We start from the raw sequence: 22500 nt of genomic DNA, 5'->3' as shown, positions 1-22500 counted from the left end.
TCTATGTTACACCCATTTACACACACACATACATGTATATATATATATATATATATATATATATATATATATATATATATATATATACAGTATATATATATAATGTTTGAATGTACTGTATAAGCATATATATTTATGTATATATATACATAAAATGTATATATATATGATATATATATATATATATATATATATATATATATTATATATATGTATATGTATATATATGTATATATATATATATATATATATATATATTTACTGTATATGTATATATACTGTACGTATATATGTATATATATATGTATGTATATATATATATATACAGTATATACATATATATATATACATATATACATTTATATACATATATATACATTTGTGTACACACACACACACACATATATATATATATATATATATATATATATATATATATATATATATATATATATGTAACTATATCCATCTCTATAAACATATATAATGTGTATGAAGAATAAGTTGTATAACCATTTACTTACCAAGCACTTCAAACATATAATTATCTATACATATGTATACCTACAGTATGCAGATATGTATTTATGTATATATATACATGCAATGTATATATATATATATATATATATATATATATATATATATATATATATACTGTATGTATAAATGTATATATATGTATATATACGGTATATACACATATATACATATATACATATATATACATATATATGCATATGTATACATATATATATATATATATATATATATATATATATGTGTGTGTGTAACTATATCCATCTCTCTATAAACATATATAATGTGTTTGAAGAATAAGTTGTATAACTATTTACTTACCAAGCACTTCATGACTTTCGAATTGGCAGGCTGGCACGGTTTCTTGAATACAAGGCCTCTCTCTCGACTGACGTCGTAGTCCAGGGACCTCCTTCTTATATACAGAAACAGGACAGGAAGTAACCGGAAGTCCGAGGAGCGAAGGCAAGAGATGCGTTCTACCAACATCCGCTTTAGGTCCTCCTCAGATCCTGGATTCCAGCGAGGGACTCGGAACTGTACAATTATGTACCGCCAGTTACCGCAAAGCTTTTGGATGTATGGGGAGAGGTATGTCATTTATGGATAAGCCTTTTTTTTCTTTAGGTGTGAGGAACGACATATTTTGTCATTGTTCCGGTTTCGTTTGCTTTACTTCTTTTATTTAGATATACAAGAGTATTTTGAACATTTCTTATTTGCTTTGTTTATTACCTCCACCAACGAAGTTGGAAGGAGGTTATGTTTTTGCTCCTGTTTATGTGTTTGTAATTTGTGTGTGTGTTTGTTTGTGAACAGTTTCCTGGCTACAATTTTAATCGTGGAGTAATGAAACTTGCACGAATTAAGAGTTATGTAATAAGCTAAAAATGATGAAATTTTGGAAGATCAAGGTCAAAGGTTAAAGTCACGGTCAAACGAAATGTCCAAATATGAGTGTCTCAAATATGAACCAAGTTTGAAGTCTCTGTAACAACGATGTCCAAACGTATGGCTGATTACGTGAATTGGACATTTTGTTTGACCGTGACTTTGACCTTGACTGCCCAAAACTACATCATTTCCAGCCTTTATACATAACATTTAATCCTTTCAAGTTTCATTACTCTTTAATTAAGATTGTGTCCAGGAAGCTTTTGCCTGAAGATCATGTCCGTTTTCTATTACTCAATTACATGGTTCCCGCTTTATTCCACGCATCCATTTTCTTTAACTCTTAGAATATCCTTATCATCAAGGAAAATTAGCGGAATAAATACACAATGTTTATTCAAGGAATTTGAATTTCATTCTTTTTATACAACTTTACACTTAACAAATTCTATCTAAAGTTCATATAATGTTATCGTTTGTGCTAACAACCATAAATTGTGATACAGCTCCTACTGTTATCATTCAAATAACTATCACACCAATCATACCAATACCGCCATCATTTTCATAATGAAGGTGATGATTACCATAAATCATTAACATCAAGATCCTTTTAGGATTGTGGTGGCCGATGCGGTAACGTCCCTGACTGGTGAACGTCAGACTGGGGCTACAGTCCCGCTCAAACTCCCTAGTGCCTTATGTCGCTGCAACCTCACCATCCTTGTGAGCTAAGATTGGTGGTGGGGGACGTTTTTGGCGGAGCCTATAGGGCTATCTGCTGCGTCATCGGCAGCCATTGCCTGGCCCTTCTTGGTGCTAGCTTTGGTGCTGATCATATGTAAATATGGTCAGTCTCTAGGGCATTGTCCTGCTCGATAGGGCAAAGTCACTGTCCCATGCACTATCCCTTGCCTCTGCCATTCATGAATGGTCTTTTAACCTTCAAACTGATGAGATTCAACGAGCCATTTTGGAACCTATGTCTTGTCCCTTGGATAAGTTACACCTTAGTCTAAAAATGAAGCTAAAGTTATTTAAAACTTTAGATTAAAATGGCCCTATGCCAGCATGGCCCCTTGACCAGAGGCTGCGTGGGATTGGAGGTCGAAGTAGTTGAGGTAGTGGGAGGATTTATTTATCAAAAGGAAATGGTTAGTCAGTGGGGTGATTTATTTATTAAAAGGAGGAGATTAACCAGTGGAAGGATAGATTTATTAAAAGGAGGAGATTAACCAGCGGGGGGATTTATTTAATAAAAGGCGGAGATTAAAAATTGGGAAGATTTATTTATTGAAAGGATGAGATTAACCAGTGGAAGAATTTATCAAAAGAAGGAGATTACCCAATGGTAGGATTTATTTATTAAAAGGAGGAGATTAACCAGTCTGAGGATTTACTGATTAAAACGCTGAGATAAACCAGTGGGAGGATTTGTTTATTAAAAGGAGGAGATTAACCAGTGGGAGGATTTATTTATTAAGAGGAGGAGATTAACCAGTGGGAGGGTTTATTTATTAAAAGGCAGAGATTAACCAGTGGGAGGATTTATTTATTAAAAGGTGGAGATTAACCAGTGGGAGGATTTATTTAGTAAAAGGAGGAGATTAACCAGTGGGAGGGTTTATTTATTAAAAGGAGGAGATTAACCAGTGGGAGGATTTATTTATTAAAAGGAGGAGATTAACCAGTGGGAAGGTTTATTTATTAAAAGGCGGAGATTAACCGGTGGGAGGATTTATTTATTAAAAGGCGGAGATTAACCAGTGGGAGGATTTATTTATTAAAAGGAGGAGATTAACCAGTGGGAGGATTTATTTATTAAAGGGAGAAGATTAACCAGTGGGAGGATTTATTCATTAAAAGGAGAAGGTTAACCAGTGGGAGGATTTATCTATTAAAAGGAAGAGATTAACCAGTGGGAGGGTTTATTTATTACTTACTTGTTTACTTGTTTTGGGTTTAAATCCAACCCTCCACTGAAGTCGAGTGAACTACTTCTCGGGCGGGTCCATATTAATCATCTATCGAAACATTTTCATTATAACTTATACAATTCTTTGATTGTAGCATCTTCCAAATCATATGATCTTGTGAAAAGTAATGTCTTTAGTTTCTTCTTAAACTCAATTGCTCCCTTTAGGTCCTTCATTTCAGTTGGCAGTTTATTATAGTGTCTAGGCGCACAGTAGCTAAAAGCCCTTTCACCAAATTTACTATTTGTTCTTGGTTCAGATAGCCTATGTTTTTCACTCATGTGTCTTGTGTTAACATTTGTTCCTAGTTCTAGTTTATTCAGGCATTCTTTTAGATATTTTGGTTCATTTTGGTTCAGTATCTTAAACGTTAGTAAGTGTAGCTTGTATTCAATTCTCGCTTTTACCGGTAGCCAGTGTAACTTAATTAGTGCAGGGGTAATTCTTTCCCTATTGTGTAGTCCTTTTATTAATCTGGCGGCTCTGTTTTGTACTCTCTGAATTTTCTTCAGCTGATAATTTGGTAAGCCATAGAACAGTGAGTTGCAGTAATCAATTCTTGAAAATATGTGGTGATAAATGAGTATGGCCATAGATTTTTCATCTAAGTATTTACTAATAAATGCTATGTTTCTAATATGATAGTTACAATTTCTTACCATGTTATTTATATGTTCGTTCATTGTCAGTCTATTATCCATGATTACTCCAAGATTCCTGACAGATTTCTTTAGGTCAATGATCGATTGACCTATTTCAATTCTTTGGAAGCATTCGACTCTTTTTATATCTTTTTCATTTCCAAAAATAATACATTCACTTTTGTCTTCATTGAGCTTGAGCTTTTTTGTTAACATCCAAGCCTTAATGTCATTCATTATTTCATGTATCTTTCTTTTAGCTTCATCGACTGATTCTATTGGGAAATAGAATTGTGTATCATCAGCGTATATTTTAAACTTAACTCTGTGAGTTTCAAGTATATTTGCCAGTTCAATCGTGTAAATTTCAAACAGGAGAGGACCTAGTACACTGCCTTGAGGCACCCCTTTGGTTAGTTTTCTTGTCTCAGATTCAACATTTGATATTACTACTTTAACTTTGCGCTTTTCAAGATAACTCACAAACCAGTCGTGTGCTCGTTCTACGATGCCCACAGCTTTAAGGTCTTCCATCAGATATGTATGTTCTACAGTATCAAATGCTGCACTTAGATCAAGCATTACAAGAATGCAACACTTGCCATTTGTTATAATTTCTGTTATGTCATTTTTTATCGCCAATATTGTTGTTTCTGTGGAGTAATTTTCTCTGTATGCAGATTGATCATCAGGTATGACATTAGATTTTTTCAGATATTTCCAGGTTTGTTCGTGTACAGCAGTTTCAATAATTTTCGAAAAATACGACAGATTTGATATTGGCCTATATGAACTTAAATTGTCTGCATCACCTTTTCCTTTATACACAGGCTTGATACACGCAACTTTTTCACAACCAGGGAAAACTGCCTGTGTTAGACTCATATTTACCATGTTTCGGTAGGTCTCTTGTAGTCTAGTGAAATTTTCTGCATCTTTTATATCATTAATTGGAAATGGATCATTTCCGCAGTAGGTTTTTTTTACTTTCTTTATTATTCTCATATAATCACTCTGACTTAACTCTTCGAATACCTTTAGCTTATTTACACCTGTTGCTGATGTATTCCTTTGCTCTGTTGTGCTGATGTTGTGAAAACTGGAGCAGATTTGATTTATTTTTTTCTCAAAATAGTTAATAAAACCATTTGCTAGGCATTTAGGATCATTAGTTATATCTGGCAACACTATTTCTGTCTTTAGACCTAATAGTTTCTTTAGGTTCTTATGTATTTTCCTTGGGTCATTTTCATTGCACACTTTTTTATAATAGGCCTTTTTTTTAACTAAGATAAGGTAATTGTAGCGATTTCTAGCTGCTTTGTAATGTTGCCAGTTTTCATTATTTTTATTTCTTTTCCATTTATCCTCCATTTTTCTTTTTCTTTTTTTCTCTTCGTGTAATTCATTATCAAACCAGTTCGATTTTTCTTTAATTGTGATTATTTTTGTTATTTCCGGGCACCTATTATTATAATTAGTTGCAAGTATAGTTTTACTTCTATCAGTAATGCAGTTTATACAGGATTGTCCCTCTACAAGGGTGTGATTCTCTTCACAGTTACAGACTGGTGTTATCTCTTTTATATCCTCTAGGCTTTGTTCAATGAACTCTTTTGGATCAAAATTAGTCTTAATTCTGTATGTGATTTCCTTCTGTATTGCATTATTTTTTCTAACGTCTATTTCAAAAGACATCAACTTATGCATTGGGGATATAGAGCAGTCAGGTTCAATCTCCATATTTAGTATGATGTTGTTGTTTTTGTTTACTATAACTAGATCTAGTATATGATTAGACTGAGCTGTTGGTTCAGACACTATGTTTTCAAGGTCGTGGTTGTCAATCAATTCTCTAAATTCATTGACATATGGGTCTACTCTGTTATCGAGATGTAGGTTGAAATCACCACATATAACTATATTTCGATTGTCATTCAATGTATCTAGTAAGTTATTAAATTCATCTAGAAACATTCTTTTGCTTTTGCACGGTGGTCTATAGAGTATAACTATTTGTAGATTTACATTTCGAGATAAAATTTTAATATTCATATATTCAAATGAATTAACTACGAGATGATTTCTTACTGTAACTTTGTATGATTTCTTTATTAAGATTCCAATGCCACCACCTCTTTTGTTTTCTCTTGGTTCATGATAAAAGTTATAAGATTTAGGTGTCATTTCATTTATTTTCGATCTGTCACTCACATTACCACTCAACCAAGTTTCAGTTAATAAGCAAATATCCACATCTTGATCACTTACGACTTCCTTAATGATATGAGTTTTGTTGCCAATGGATTGTATATTTATTAGATTACATAATATTTTCTTAATCGAAGCCATGGTCAGTATTGTTTCTGGCTCTTATTATTTCTTGCTTATAAACTTCACAGTTTACTTTGTCATAGGATTTATGTTCTGTGTCATCATAGTTCTTTCTCACACAATTTATGCATTTAACTTCAACAACATTGCAATGACCTGCTTTATGTTCTCTCGCGCACTTGGGGCACGACTGTTTATTCTTGCAATTTACTGCACTATGCCCAAATTCCTGGCATTTGTAACACTGGTAGGGCATGTAATGATCGTAAACATTACATATTCTATATGTGGTACTAAGTTTATCTCCATTTTCATAGATTGCTTTACGTATCTTAGGTGTACATTTTATAATATAGTGTTTATGTTTATCCATTCTTGAATTTTCTTGCATTATGATAGTCAGATCATCGTTTTCTACAATGTGTCTATTCAGCCACTGGTTCTTAAGCTTCAGACTTTGAATAATATCATCATCATCTTCTGGTACATTAGTAAGTTTTATCTTCGGTTTAAGTTTTCCTTTTTCAGTAACAGTGATCTTGTTTACATTACCTTGTTCCAATTCAGATTTTGCCTGCTCCAGGTTCTGTTTATCTGCAAATTTTATGATCAGGTGGCCATCTTTTGTTTCAGCAGTACTTTCAACTTGGGCTTTTAATTTGGTCATAATTGTTTTCTTATTATTAACTGCTGACACCTCATCAGTTGATTTTACAATCAATGTTTTCTTTGATTTCAGCCTTTCAGCATATGTGCCAGTTAGATGCTTCCTATCTATGTCATCTTCATTCCTTTTCTTTTCATTTTTTAATTCTTTCATTTCATTTCTTAATTCATGCATCTCATCTCTTGTTTCTTGCAATTTATTTCTCATTTCTGTCATGCTATCCTTCATTTCTTCTATTTTATTCATCAAGACCTGAACCAAATGATGGGACATTACGACTTCTTCATCCAATACTTTTCTTTGTATGTTTGCTACATCCTCATTGAACTTATCAGTGCAATCTCTACATATGTAATAAATATGTTCATTACATAATAGTCTTCTGCCAGCTTGTGATAAATTTTCTATTAATCCAGAACATTCGTTTTCAATATGATACCATTTTTGACATCTATTACAACAAATTCCCTCTTTGGCAACGACAGTCTTGCAGTGCTCACATAGTTCAGTGTCATCAGATTCCACGGTAGCCAACGATCCATTCGCTGATTCATCATTTCTTCCACAGGCGCCTTCCTCCATGTTGTCACTATCATATACTGGTGTATTCTTCATTATCTGTAGAAATTCATTTGTTTCATCTTCAACTGATTTTCCTGTTTCAGTCTTTTCATGAGGTTTCCTTCTAATTTTCTTAATGGCTCCTAACATTTTCGTAGTTTACACTATATCTAAGTCCAAATGGGTCAGGAAAACCATAATTGGTAACTCTTACCTGTGTCCTAGTTGTAATCAACTATTAATATGTAATTTTGCACTATTTAGTATTCCAATGACGCTGATTCCAGTTTACATAACTTAATGATGTCGGAAATTATTAACTTAACGATTTTCACTATTAACTTGCCACTATTGTTGTTAAATTTCAACAGAGCACTTCTTCAGCACGTCCTCACTCCACAATTATTTTAAAAGGAGAAGATTAACCAGTGGGAGGATTTATTCATTAAAAGGAGAAGACTAACCAGTGGGAGGATTTATTTATTAAAAGGAGGAGATTGACCAGTGGGAGGATTTATTTATTAAAAGGAGGGGATTAACCAGTGGGAGGATTTATTCATTGAAAGGAGGAGATTAACCATTGGGAGGATTTATTCATTAAAAGGAGGGGATTAACCTGTGGGAAGGTTTATTTACTAAAAGGAGAAGATTAACCAGTGGGAGGATTTATTTATCAAAAGGAGAAGATTAACCAGTGGGAGGATTTATTTATTAAAAGGAGGAGATTAACCAGTGGGAGAGTTTATTTATTGAAAGGAGATGATTAACCATTGGGAGGATTTATTTATTAAAAGACGGAGATTAAGCAGTGGGAGGATTTACTGATTAAAGGCCGAGATCAACCAGTGGGAGGATTAGTTCATTAAAAGGAGGAGATTAACCAGTGGAAGGATTTATTTATTAAGAGGAGGAGATTAACCAGTGGGAGGAATTACTGAGTAAAAGGCAGAGATTAACCAGTGGGAGGATTTATTTGTTAAAAGGAGGAGATTAACCAGTGGGAAGATTTATTTATTAAAAGGAGGAGATTAACCAGTGGGAGGGTTTATTTAGTAAAAGAAGGAGATTAACCAGTGTGAGGATTTATTTATTAAAAGGCGGAGATTAACCAGTGGGAGGATTTACTTATTAAAAGGAGGAGATTAACCAGTGGGAGGGTTTATTTATTAAAAGGAGGAGATTACCCATTAGGAGGATTGATTTATTAAAAGGAGAAGATTAACCAGTGGGAGGATTTATTTATTAAAAGGAGGAGATTAACCAGTGGGAGGATTTATTTATTAAAAGGAGAAGATTAACCAGTGGGAGGATTTATTTATTAAAAGGAGAAGATTAACCAGTGGGAGGATTTATTTATTAAAAGGAGGAGATTAACCAGTGGGAGGACTTATTTATTAAAAGGAGGAGATTAACCAGTGGGAGGATTTATTTATTAAAGGGAGGAGATTAACCAGTGGGAGGATTTATTTATTAAAAGGAGGAGATTAACCAGTGGGAGGATTTATTTATTAAAAGGAGAAGATTAACCAGTGGAGGATTTATTTATTAAAGGGAGGAGATTAACCAGTGGGAGGATTTATTTATTAAAAGGAGGAGATTAACCAGTGGGAGGATTTATTTATTAAAGGGAGGAGATTAACCAGTGGGAGGATTTATTTATTAAAAGGAGGAGATTAACCATTGGGAGGATTTTTTTATTAAAAGGAGGAGATTAACCAGTGGGAGGGTTTATTTATTAAAAGGAGGAGATTAATCAGTGGGAGGATTTATTTATTAAAAGGAGGAGATTAACCATTGGGAGGATTTATTTATTAAAAGAAAGAGATTAACCATTGGGAGGATTTATTTATTAAAAGAAAGAGATTAACCAGTGGGAGGATTTATTTATTAAAAGGAGGGGATTAACCAGTGGGAGGATTTATTTATTAAAAGGAGGAGATTAACCATGGGGAGGATATATTTATTAAAAGGATGAGATTAACCAATGGGAGGGTTTATTTATTAAAAGGAGAAGATTAACCATTTGGAGGATTTATTTATCAAAAGGAGGAGATTAACCAGTGTGAGGATTTATTCATTAAAAGGAGGAGATTAAGCATTGGGAGGATTTATTTATCAAAAGGAGGGGATTAACCAGTGGGAGGATTTATTTATTAAAAGTAGGAGATTAACCAGTGGGAGGGTTTTTTCATTAAAAGGAGGAGATTAACCAGTGCGAGGGTTTATTTATTAAAAACAGAAGATTAACCAGTAGGAGGATTTATTTATTAAAAGCAGGAGATAACCAGTCCAATGAGTCACGAGTGGAAGGAAGGTTGTTAGAGGTATATGGTATGGACTTCTTACCTCCTTCGATCAATAGTCATTAAAACAATCAATGTGTTTTGTTTGTTAACTACTCAGTGGAAAAAAGGCCAATCTTCCCTAAAGTTCATAAAGAAATTCAAAGAGTTAGTTATAAAACAAAACAGTAACTGAAGTTTCAACGCGCTACTAAAACACAGATATGGTTCAACAGGTTAGTTTTATCTAAGTTATTAACTTGAATAAGATTTGCTCTACAATTTACAAATTTGTTTTGAGTATTTATTTCATCCTTAGAGCGTTGATATTTTCGATGTAAAAATCTCTTAGATTCTCACCAATTCCACATCAATTCCTTGAAAAAAATTTCAAGTCACATTATTATTATTATTATTATTATTATTATTATTATTATTATTATTATTATTATTATTATTATTACTACTACTACTACTACACCAACTACTTGCTAAGCTACAACCCTAGTTGAAAAAGCAGGATGCTATAAGCCTAAGGGCTCCAACAAGGAAAATAGCCCAGTGAGGAAAGGAAATAAAGATATAAACCACAAGAGAAGTTTAAGAACAATAATAACATTAAAGTAAATCTTTCTAATATAAACTAAAAACACTTCAAAATAACAAGAGAAAGAGAAACAATGTAGAATAATGTGCCCTAGTGTATCCTCAAGCAAGAGAACTCCACCCCAAGACAGTGGAAGACTATGACACTACCCAAGTCAAGTAAAATCAACGTCCTTTTTCCATCCCCTTCAAAGATAGAAGCTCGCGTTGCAGATATCAATTTGTAACTCAACAGTGACGACTAATACATATTCAACAACAAACGGTTAATGGTTAATAACAATCGTTAGTAATTAGGTGGTGATTTCCCATTAGCTGTGTACCATTCCCGTTAATTACTGATTGATATGTGGACCAATTAACTTTACAATTGGTGACTGCTGATGGAAAATATAAAATTACGAGATAATTGCCCATATTATGATCCTGTGTTCACCTTTTTTCAGAGAGAGAGAGAGAGAGAGAGAGAGAGAGAGAGAGAGAGAGAGAGAGAGATTTTGTTCTTTGTGTTATGCTCTCTCTTGATTTCTAAATTATTTTAATGGATGTTTTATTGTTTGAGAAAATGTTTTGATAATAATCACTCACAAACATACAAGATACACTCATATTAAGCATATGAAATATACAATGTACACAATTACAGGGTGTTCACACACTGTGGTCTGGTGTGTTCCCCTTCAACTATAAAAACGTATCTATAAGATTTAATTAACTGAAAAAGAATACAGTAATATAAGATATAAGGAATAAATAGTAAACTTATCAAATTTATAAATTTATTTTCCTTCGAATATAAAGTATTATGCCATATGTTATCAAAACAATAGGAAACAATATGGTATAAGTTAAGATAAAATCAAACTTCTTGCACATAGTAGGCTAAGTTTATCTCTTATTCTCGAATTGAAATATTCCTCTTGTCACTTTCTAAACATAATTATCCGCTATTTTTTTTTTGCTGGAGATCGAATTTTGGATTGTCAGTCCGGTGAATAGTAGTCTGGCTATTTTCCCTTGAACCCCAAAGACCTGGTCAGGTCCAAAGTCAGCTGATCCCTTTCCTTGCAGACTTGCGACCTGGTCCATCACTTGTGACCTAATCTCTTCTGGGATCTTTGCACGAAGATCGAAAATCTGTTTCGTGACCTCTTAATTGTAGTCCTCTGGCGTCTTTCTCCTGAGATCGAAGATTTGGTCCATCACCCCCGGGCCATAGTTAGCTGGTTGTACCGGGTTCCTCATATCAGGTCTACAGTTTCTTGATTGTACCAGGTTCGACATACCAGGTCCATAGTTGGCTGATTGTACCAGGTTCGTCATATCTGCTCCATTTCTTGATTGTACCAGTTTCACCACACCCGGTTCATAGTCCGTTGATCTCTTACCCCTGAGACCGAAGACTTGGTCCGTCATCTCTGGTCCATAGTTGGCAGATTGTTGTACCAGGTTCGTCACCTCTGGTCCATAGTTTATTGACCTCTTGCCCCTGAGGCCGAAGACCTGATTGCTGACGTACGAAGTCCCTCCTCCGGGGTGTTGGGCAACGGCCTTGCCCTTCAGAGGCCATTTGTCGTGGCGTGGGAGAAGCGAATCATGATGAGGAAAGTAATGATGGTTGTAACGGTGTGGATGATGATAGGGATGATAGTAACGGTGAGGATAGTAATGATGGTAATGCTGGTAACGCTGGTAACTCTTTGGATGGTAATAATGGGGAGCTGGATCACTCATCACTACCTCTGCCGTCAATGCAATGAGAAGTAATGCCACCTGCAAAAAATATAAATATCTTTCAAGAAATAGTTTTCGGTTTTTGTTCTTAATTCAGCATGAGTTGAATAGTTTCGTATTTTAATAGCAAATAAGTATTTTAATATACTTCTTGTATTTGTTTGTGTTCAAATATATTGCTATAATTGGTAAAGACAGGGGAGATTGGCTCGGAATTCCTTATTTGTGTTATTCCAATCTTTGTGATTCTATGTTAACCCGAAGATAAATTTAAATAGAATTTTATAGTAAGCGAATAAAAAGCTTGTATGTCAATTCTCAATTTTAGAGATTATAAATTATGCATATATATATATATATATATATATATATTATATACTATATATATATATATGTATTATATATACTTTATATATATACATATACATATATGTATATAGCCAATATGTAATATATATATATATATATATATATTATATATTCTTTATATATACATATATACATATATGTATATATATATATATATATATATATATATATGTATATATATATATATATATATATATATATATATATATATATAGGTAATATGTATTAAAATATAAGTATCTGATATATATATATATATATATATATATATATATATATATATATATATTTATATATATACATATATACACACACAAACACACACACACACACACACACATATATATATATATATATATATATATATATATATATATATATATATATATATATATATGTGTGTGTGTAAAGTGTTTCGAAATAAAAAGTGAAGCATATAGCTTATACTTACCAAGAACTTCATGACTTTCGAATTTACAGAATTGACACTGTCTCTTGGATGAAGGGAGTTTATCGACTGACAGCCAAGTCCAAATCCCACCATCTTATATACCCAACAACAGGACAGGAAGCAACCGGAAGTCTAATAAGCAAAGGAAGGAGGTGAATCCTGGCTAAATCCGCTACTAGAGTTCCTTCGTAGATCCTGGTTCTCGCCAGATGTGGAAAACTACAATTACGCCGTGTTTTTATGTATGGCGAGAGCAGAGGTATGTACTTTAGTATGTACTTTATGGAGTCTTTTACTTTTTTATTTATTTCATTTTTCCGGCGGGTCTTTTCTTTTGTCTATTTTCTTATTTTTGTTTCTATTTCTGGGGAGTTTTTTCTTTTGTTTATTTTCTTATTTTTGTTTCTATTTCCGGCGAGTCTTTTCTTTTGTTTATTTACTTGTTTTTTGTTTTTTATAGTGAGTCTTTTCTTTTGTTTTGTTACTTATTTTTTTTTCTTTTTACAGTGAGTCTTTTCTTTTGTTTATCTACTTATTTTTGTTTCTTTTTCCGGTGAGTCTATTCTATTGTTTTTTTTTTACTTATTTTTGTTTCTTTTTCCGGTGAGTCTTTTCTTTTGTTTATTTTCTTATTTTTGTTTCTATTTCCGGCGAGTCTTTTCTTTTGTTTATTTACTTGTTTTTGTTTTTTTATAGTGAGTCTTTTCTTTTGTTTTGTTACTTATTTTTTGTTTCTTTTTACAGTGAGTCTTTTCTTTTGTTTATTTACTTATTTTTTGTTTCTTTATCCGGTGAGTTTTTTTTTTTATCTTTTTACTCATTTTTTGTTTCTTTTTCCGGCGAGTCTTTTCTTTTGTTTATCTACTTATTTTTGTTTCTTTTTTCCGGTGAGTCTCTTCTATTGTTTATTTACTTATTTTTGTTTCTTTTTCCGGTGAGTCTTTTCTTTTGCTTATTTACTTATTTTTTTCTTTTTCCGGTGAGTCTTTTGTTTTGTTTATTTACTTATTTTTTGTTTCTTTTTTCGGCGAGTCTTTTCTTTTGTTTATTTACTTATTATCTTGTTTATTTTTTCAGTGAAAGAAACTATATTTTTCATTATTCTGGTATCGTTTTCTTTTTGTGGTATTTATCTACATAAAAGAATATTTATTTCTTTAGTGAAAGAAACTATATTTTCTTTCATTGTGTATATGTACATAGGAGAATATTTGTTTCTTATTTATTATTCTTTTCTTCAGTTAAAGAATCTATATTTTTCATTATTATGGTTTCCTTTGCCTTTTATGGTATTTATCTACATAGAAGAATATTTGTATTTATTCAATATTTTCTTTAGTGAAAGAAACTATATTTTCTTTCATTATGGATTCATTTGTTTCATTTCATTTCGGCATTTACTCACATAAAATATTTATTTTCATTTATCTATTTTCTTAGTAAAAAAAAATATATATATTTTCTATTATTCTAGATTCGTTTAAAATATCAATTCGTTTCTCTGCCACCAATAAAGACTTTTCAAATTATGGATATATATTACAATTTTTTAATTTGCTTTTTCTTTGATTAGTGGAAGAAAATTTATCATTCATTATAAGGACTCCTTTCGCTTGATTTTTTTTTTTTAGGCATATAAAAGATATTCTGGTTTTGTTTGCGTGCCCGGGGCGAGGAGGGCATATATTTAGCTACATATGAAAATTCGCTAAAACATTAGTTCTTCGTGTCAGATAAAAATTTTCTAAATTACGGACATTGCAACTAATAATATATAAAATCTCTATGAATTTTCACGTACTCCTAATTTCAGTGTTATACACTTAAAATAAACCTAAATTCTAATCGAAAATTCTACGTAAAAATATACTGTTCTCATCCGTATTTCAGTAAAATACAGGTGACCGTAATTTCACACTATTTTATTATCTTTTACTGTTTTGCGACCGCAATATCACTCCTTTACATCAACATATCCATTTTTAAAACGGTAAAACCCTATTGACAATTAATCAAGGATTTTTAACTCAACGAAGCTGGAAGGAGGTTATGTTTTTGCCCCTGTTAGTGTGTTTATGAACAGCTTCCTGGCCACAATTTTAATTGTAGAGTAATGAAACTTGCAGGGATTAACTGTTATGTAAAAAGCTGGAAATGATTTAATTGGACGGTCAGGGTCAAAGGTCAAGGTCACGGTCAAGCAAAATGTCCAACAGAATGTCCAACTCACGTAATCAGCCATAAGTTTGGACATCGTTGTCACAGAGACTTCAAACTTGTTCACATTTGAGTGTAAGAAAATGCACGCCCATTAATACATGGTAAGGTCAAAGGTCAAGGTCAAGGTCTAGAAATAAGTTGCAGCGGCGGAGGTCTGCGCTCTACTAAGTGCCCCTCTAGTTACCGTTTTTTTATGGCAAATCTTTAACAGTGTACATTTTGAAGACAGTTATAGTATCTAAAAAATTCCTCCCTTAATTTTTTCATTCTCATTTCGTCTAATTAACTGTGTTAGGATTGTGGTACCCGATGTGTTAACGTCCCTGACTGATGATAGCCACACTGGGGTTCGAGTCCCGCTCAATCTGGTAAGTTCCTTTGGTCGCTGCACCCTCACTATCCTTGTGAGCTAAGGATGGGGTGTTTAGGGGAGCCTATAGGTCTATCTGCTGAGTCATCAGCAATCCATTACCTGGCTCTCCTTGGTCCTAGCTTGGGTGGAGAGTGGGTTTGGGCGCTGATCATATGTAATATGGTCAGTCTCTAGGGTATTGCCCTGCTTGATAGCGTAATGGTACTGTCCCTTGCCTCTGGCATTCATGAGTGACCTTTAAACCTCACTGATCATAGCTGAGGTGGAGAAGGGGGCTTGGGCACTGACCATATGTATATATGATCATCTTCTAGGGCATTGTTACTGTTCCTTTCCTCTGCCATTCATGAGCGACCTTTAAACCTTAAACATGTTAAAAACACCGGTTAACCCCTTTCGATTTAGTCGTAAATTTCTCGATTCAAGATTTAAAGATAAGAAATGAGGCTCTTAACCACATTCTTCAAAAATATTAGCGATTAGTTTTTCCCTGAGTGAAATCAGAAATGGAATTAATCATGTAAACCTATTTTCTGAATAATTAACAAATCAGGACCTTTCTTGAGATGGGGCGTTCTTGGCGAAGTTTCTGCTTTAGCAATTTTTCTTAATTTTTTTTTTTTTGTATATTATTAATCAGATTTCCATCAACATTTAGGCACACTGTTTGAAATTTGCCGTAAGAATGCGGTAAAAATCCTAGAATAAATATTGCCACTTTAGAAAACTGTAAAAATCCTTGAATAAATGTTGCAACGTAAAAAAAAAAAAACTGTAAAAATCCTTGAATAAATGTGGCAACGTAAAAAAAACTGTAAAAATCTTGGAATAAACGTTGCCACGTAAAATACGGTAAAAATCCTTGAATAAATGTTGCAACGTAAAAAAAAAAAAACTGTAAAAATCCTTGAATAAATGTGGCAACGTAAAAAAAACTGTAAAAATCTTGGAATAAACGTTGCCACGTAAAATACGGTAAAAATCCTTGAATAAATGTTGCAACGTAAAAAAAACTGTAAAAATCCTTGAATAAATGTTGCAACGTAAAAAAACTGTAAAAATCTTGGAATAAATGTTGCCACGTAAAATACGGTAAAAATCCTTGAATAAATGTTGCAACGTAAGAAAAAAAAACTAAAAATCCTGGAATAAATGTTGCAACGTAAAAAAAAACCTGTAAAAATCTTGGAATAAACGTTGCCACGTAAAAAACGGTAAAAATCCTTGAATAAATGTTGCAACGTAAAAAAAAATTGTAAAAATCCTGGAATAAATGTTGCAACGTAAAAAAAACTGTAAAAATCCTGGAATAAATGTTGCAACGTAAAAAAAAAACTGTAAAAATCTTGGAATAAACGTTGCCACCTAAAATACGGTAAAAATCCTTGAATAAATGTTGCAACGTAAAAAAAAAACCTGTAAAAATCTTGGAATAAACGTTGCCACGTAAAAAACGGTAAAAATCCTTGAATAAATGTTGCAACGTAAAAGAAAATTGTAAAAATCCTGGAATAAATGTTGCAACGTAAAAAAAAACTGTAAAAATCCTGGAATAAATGTTGCAACGTAAAAAAAAAAAAAACTGTAAAAATCTTGGAATAAACGTTGCCACCTAAAATACGGTAAAAATCCTTGAATAAATGTTGCAACGTAAAAAAAAATTGTAAAAATCCTGGAATAAATGTTGCCACTAAGTAATACGGTAAAAATCCTAGAATAAATGTTGCCACGTGAAACCAAACGATGAAAATCCTGGAATAAGTGTTGCCACTAAGTAATACGGTAAAAATCCCAGAATAAATGTTGCCACGTAAAAAAAAAAAAAAAAAAAACGGGAAAAATCCTTGGATAAATATTGCCAGACATTTACCGTTTTAAAAACGGATATATTGATGTTAAGGAATGATATTAAGGTCACCAACCCGTAAAAGTTAATAACATCGTTGGGTAAAAATTACGGTCACCTGTATTTACAGAAACACGGCTGAGAACAGTAGATTTTTACGTAGAATTTTTGATTAAAATAACTGTTGTTCAAACAGTGTATTTGGAATATGATTTCTCAATTTTACCGTATCTCTCTCTCTCTCTCTCTCTCTCTCTCTCTCTCTCTCTCTCTCTCTCTCTCTCTCTCTCTCTCTCTCTCTCTCACAAATATAACAGCCAAAAAATCAATATTATTCTCCCATTAACATGACGAAGACATTCTCTCTCTCTCTCTCTCTCTCTCTCTCTCTCTCTCTCTCTCTCTCTCTCTCTCTCTCTCTCTCTCTCTCTCACAAATATAACAGCCAAAAAATCAATATTATTCTCCCATTAACATGACGAAGACATTCTCTCTCTCTCTCTCTCTCTCTCTCTCTCTCTCTCTCTCTCTCTCTCTCTCTCTCTCTCTCTCTCTCTCTCTCTCTCTCTCTCTCTCGTGTTTCTGTATGCCGGTGAGCGAGTACACTTTTGTGACCCGATAAATAAACTGATTTAATGCGGATAACAAAAGGCTATCGAGTGCCATATAGCTACAAGTTTTCGTGAATAGTCGGTGATTAGTTTGAGGTCAGAAAAGTGGGATAAAACATCGGCAGAGGATAGTTATCTTGTGAATTACTAAAAATCTGATCAAAATGGCGCTCTATAACACAGGCAAAGCTTGGAGGGACATTGCTGCAATCAGCAAAAGTAAATTCCATGAGTTGGCGAAACAAGAACTAGACCATTTGGTAACAGAGGTCGCTAGTAGCTCCAACCACTGTGACGGAAATATATTCTCAAACATATTGAAACAATAAGATCCAACAAACTGAAGCATGTCTGTGGAGAGCATCAGCAAAATATTAGAAGAAATTCCAAAGAAAATCCAGGTGATAAAGAGACTTATAAAAAAAGTTTACATCAATCAACACATTCCATAAAAGAACAATAAGAAGTTCAATATGGTGAATATGCTGTTTGATGCATTGGGAAAAAGAATGCCAAAATGGTGAAATACATGTAAGATGTGGTATTCCATTATTAATCCACAACAGCTTATCAGGAAATGCGATGCATGTAATGTACCAACACATCCTACTTGCGCTGAAGTGCAACATAAAATAAAAAATAAAGACACAAAGGTATACGGCTCGTGCTTAATCTGGATAGAAAATATAATTAAGTCGAGACTGAATCTACTGATAGTTGAAGATAAAGAAGAAGAAGAAGAAGAAGAAGAAGAAGAAGAAGAGAAAAAATGAACAGGATATGTGTCAGGATGCAGAGGAAATCATTGATGCAACATATGATGCCATCCAACAACATACTTAAGAAGAAATAAATTATCAGATGGAAACAAGTAATAGACTCAAGAGACTCTACCCGGACCTACATACTTTCAGGGAAGAGCAAGTACCAGAAAGAAAAGAAAAGAAAGATATAGTCTGCAATTCACTGAAAAGAGGGAATTGCAGATTTGGTGAAAGATGCTACTACGAGCATCCAAAGATATGCCATAATTATGAAATATATGATAAATGTGCATATTTAGACGGATATGGAGACGAATGCAGAGATCTCCATCTAAAAATATGCAAAAAACTGAAAGAAGGAAAAGGATGCAAATTCAACAAAAATTGTCGATATATGCATCCTGCAACCGTGAATGAAAGTCAGAAAACTCAGCAAACAGAAAAGAAAAATGAAAACAAAAATGAAACAAAAATAGAAAAAAAAATAGAAAAAAAAAAAACAAGACGAGTATATACCGCGCTATGCACAAAAGGCCCCAAGATATGATGCCTTTCAACCCAAATATGCACAATTAGAGCCCAACTACAAAAAATGCATCTATAATGCCAGAGGTTGGTGCAGATATGGGCATAATTGCAGGTATGCACACAAAAATAAATATGAAGGCGAAAGAGCAAATATAATAGAAAAGTTGGATTTTTTTAATGGCAGAATTCCTGGAAATGAAGAAAAAAACATCATACCAGAACAGGAAGGAAACATTGGAAAATCCATATTATTACCAATATTAAATAATGGGGATGAAACACAAACCATAATAGTGATGAATGCTCAGGGTTTAGTAACGAGTAACTCTAAAAGGAAAAGAGAGTTCTTAGAAGAACTAACCCATATTGAAATAATAGATATATTGAATATAAGTGAAACATGGTATCCCGAAGAGACTGGCAGTGATGACCAGATAAAGGGTTTCCAAACATATAGATCAGACAGAACAAATAGGAATCAAGGGGAACCCAACATATGGAAGAGGCATAAATCAAGGAAAAGTCTGTGAAAAATACAGCAACATAGCATGTGAATTGATTGCGGTAGAATTTGAATATGAAAAACTAGTGAATATTGTAGTTTACAGACCCCCAAATACTAAGGAGTTTGACATAATAATAGAAAAAATAGATGATATGTGTAGAAACCATAAAGACGGTAATATACTCCTATCCGGAGATTTTAACTTTCCCTTCGTGGATTGGAAAGAATGGATAGAAGAAAGTGGTTGTATATATACATATAAAAAAGAGAATAATAGTAGCGCAGAAGATAAGGGACAATTTGAAAAGCTTCAAGATATGCTATTAGAACATAATATGCAACAAATAAATCACATTCCAACAAGAAAGGACAATGTCCTAGATTTAGTATTTGCAAATGAGGTGAATTATGTTGAAGAAATAATAGCGTATAACACGGGAATTTCAGACCACAATGTCGTAGAATTAAAAGTCCATTCCAAAGCAAGTGATCGCAGAGATAATCAAAGCACAAAACGATGGGAAGGAAATGGAAAATATAATATTTGTAGTAAGAATATAAAATGGTCAAAAATAAATGAATTGAACAAAGAATGGAAAAATGTATTCGTAAGTGATAATATACAGGTAAATACGGATATACTGTACAAAATACTGGAGAAAATTGTTGAAAAATATGTACCAAAAAAAAAAAAAAAAAACGATAAACATCAGACATGCATACCAAGAGACAGAAGGATCTTATTTCAGAAAATTAGACAGTGGAAGAAAAATCTTACAAAAGAAAAAAATGCATGGAAAATGATGGAAATAAAAAGTAAGATGGAAAATGAAGAAAAAAAAGATTATAAAATCGAAAGAAAATGAAAAAAGGGACTTAGAAGAAAGGACACTTCAAAATATATATATAAAAAAACAATTTACTTTACTCCTATGCAAAAAAGATGAATAAAGGGAGATTAGAAATAGATCCTCTAAGATTTGAAGGACGGTTAACGAATAAAAAAAAGGAAATGTGCAACATATTAGCAGAAAAATATAAGAGTGAGTTCACGCCAAGAATTACGAATGAGATTAATGAAACAGAAATGAGAGAAAAAAATTGTGAATATCTAACGGATATAGATATTAATGGAGCAGATATTGTGCAGGCTAAAAGAAAAATTAAAAATGGATCGGCGGCCAGACCAGATGGAGTTCCAGCGATTTTGTTAAAAAAAACTGCACACACTGTCGCAAAGCCGCTTGTGATACTGCTAAGACAAAGTGTAGGTATGAGCGAGATATATGTTAAACATAAATTAGCTTATATAATCCCTATTTTCAAAAGTGAATCAAGACTAGAGGCAAGCAATTATAGACCTGTTAGTCTAACATGCATATTATGAAAGTGTATGAAAGGGTAATAAAGAAGAAATTAATGAGTCATTTGGTTAAGAATAATCTATTTAATGTAGGTCAGCACAGTTTTGTGCCCGGAAAAAGTACACAAACCCAACTGATAGCACACTATGAATACATAAAAAAATATGATAAATGAAAAAGACACAGATATGATCTATCTACATTTTGCAAAAGCCTTTGACAAGGTACACCATAACATATTAGAGAAAAAATGAGAAAGCATAATATTGTGGGAAAGATAGGAAAATGGGTAAAAGAATTTCTGCAAAACAGAAAACAGATAGTGGTTGCAAATGACAAGAAATCAGATGAGGATCAGGTAATATCTGGCGTGCCACAGGGTATGGTATTAGCTGCACTGCTGTTTGTTATTATGATCTCGGACATGGACTGTAATGTTAAAAACTCTGTAGTGAGAAGTTTCGCTGATGGCACAAGAATAAGTAGAGAAATTACTTGTGATGAAGATAGGAACTCACTACAAAGAGATCTAAACAAAATATATGAATGGGCGGAGATAAATAGGATAGTATTTAACTCTGGTAAATTCGAATCGATAAACCATGGAAACAGAGAAGGAATGGTATGTACATGCAGGGGACCTAATAACTAGACAATCACAAACAAGGAAGCAATTAAAGACCTTGGTGCAATGTTAAACAGGTATATGTTATGCAACGACCATTTAGCAACACTGTTGGCTAAATGTAAAGCAAAAATGGGAATGATATTCAGACACTTTAAAACAAGAAAAGCTGAACACATGATTATGCTTTACAAAACATGTACGTAGTACACTCGAGTACTGCAATGTGATATGGTACCCACACTACCAAAAGGTTATTGCACAAATAGAGAGTATACAAAGGTCCTATACTGCTAGATTAGAAGAAGTTAAGGATCTTGACTACTGGGAAAGACTGCAATTTTTAAAACTATGCCGTTTAGAAAGGAGAAGAGAACGCTACATGATAATACAAGCATGGAAGCAAATCGAAGGAATTACTGAAAACATCATGGAGCTAAAAATATCAGAAAGAGCAAGCCGAGGTAGATTAATAGTGCCCAAAACTATACCAGGAAAACTCAGGATGGCGCACAGGACATTAATCCACTACGCACCAGCATCGATGATGCAGTGACTATTTAATGCGCTGCCAGCTCATCTAAGAAACATATCAGGAGTGAGCGTAGA

At 33.0% G+C, this 22500-nt stretch overlaps 1 long non-coding RNA gene across 1 annotated transcript in view; it reads left to right on the top strand.

Annotated features, from left to right (window-relative positions):
- Window positions 1–893: 893 nt before the first annotated feature.
- The window catches only part of LOC137651967 (uncharacterized), a 73519-nt gene continuing 51912 nt past the window's right edge, over window positions 894–22500 (top strand). Inside the window, exons 1-2 of the long non-coding RNA XR_011046148.1 lie at window positions 894–1131; window positions 13085–13314. This is a non-coding gene — a long non-coding RNA (uncharacterized lncRNA). The remainder of the gene's footprint in view (window positions 1132–13084; window positions 13315–22500) is intronic.

This window comes from Palaemon carinicauda, chromosome 13 (assembly GCF_036898095.1).
Source record: "Palaemon carinicauda isolate YSFRI2023 chromosome 13, ASM3689809v2, whole genome shotgun sequence".
NCBI classification, from domain to species: Eukaryota; Metazoa; Arthropoda; class Malacostraca; order Decapoda; family Palaemonidae; genus Palaemon; species Palaemon carinicauda.
The sequence above is the reverse complement of the archived record's forward strand: the minus strand, read 5'-3'. Positions and strand labels throughout refer to the sequence as shown.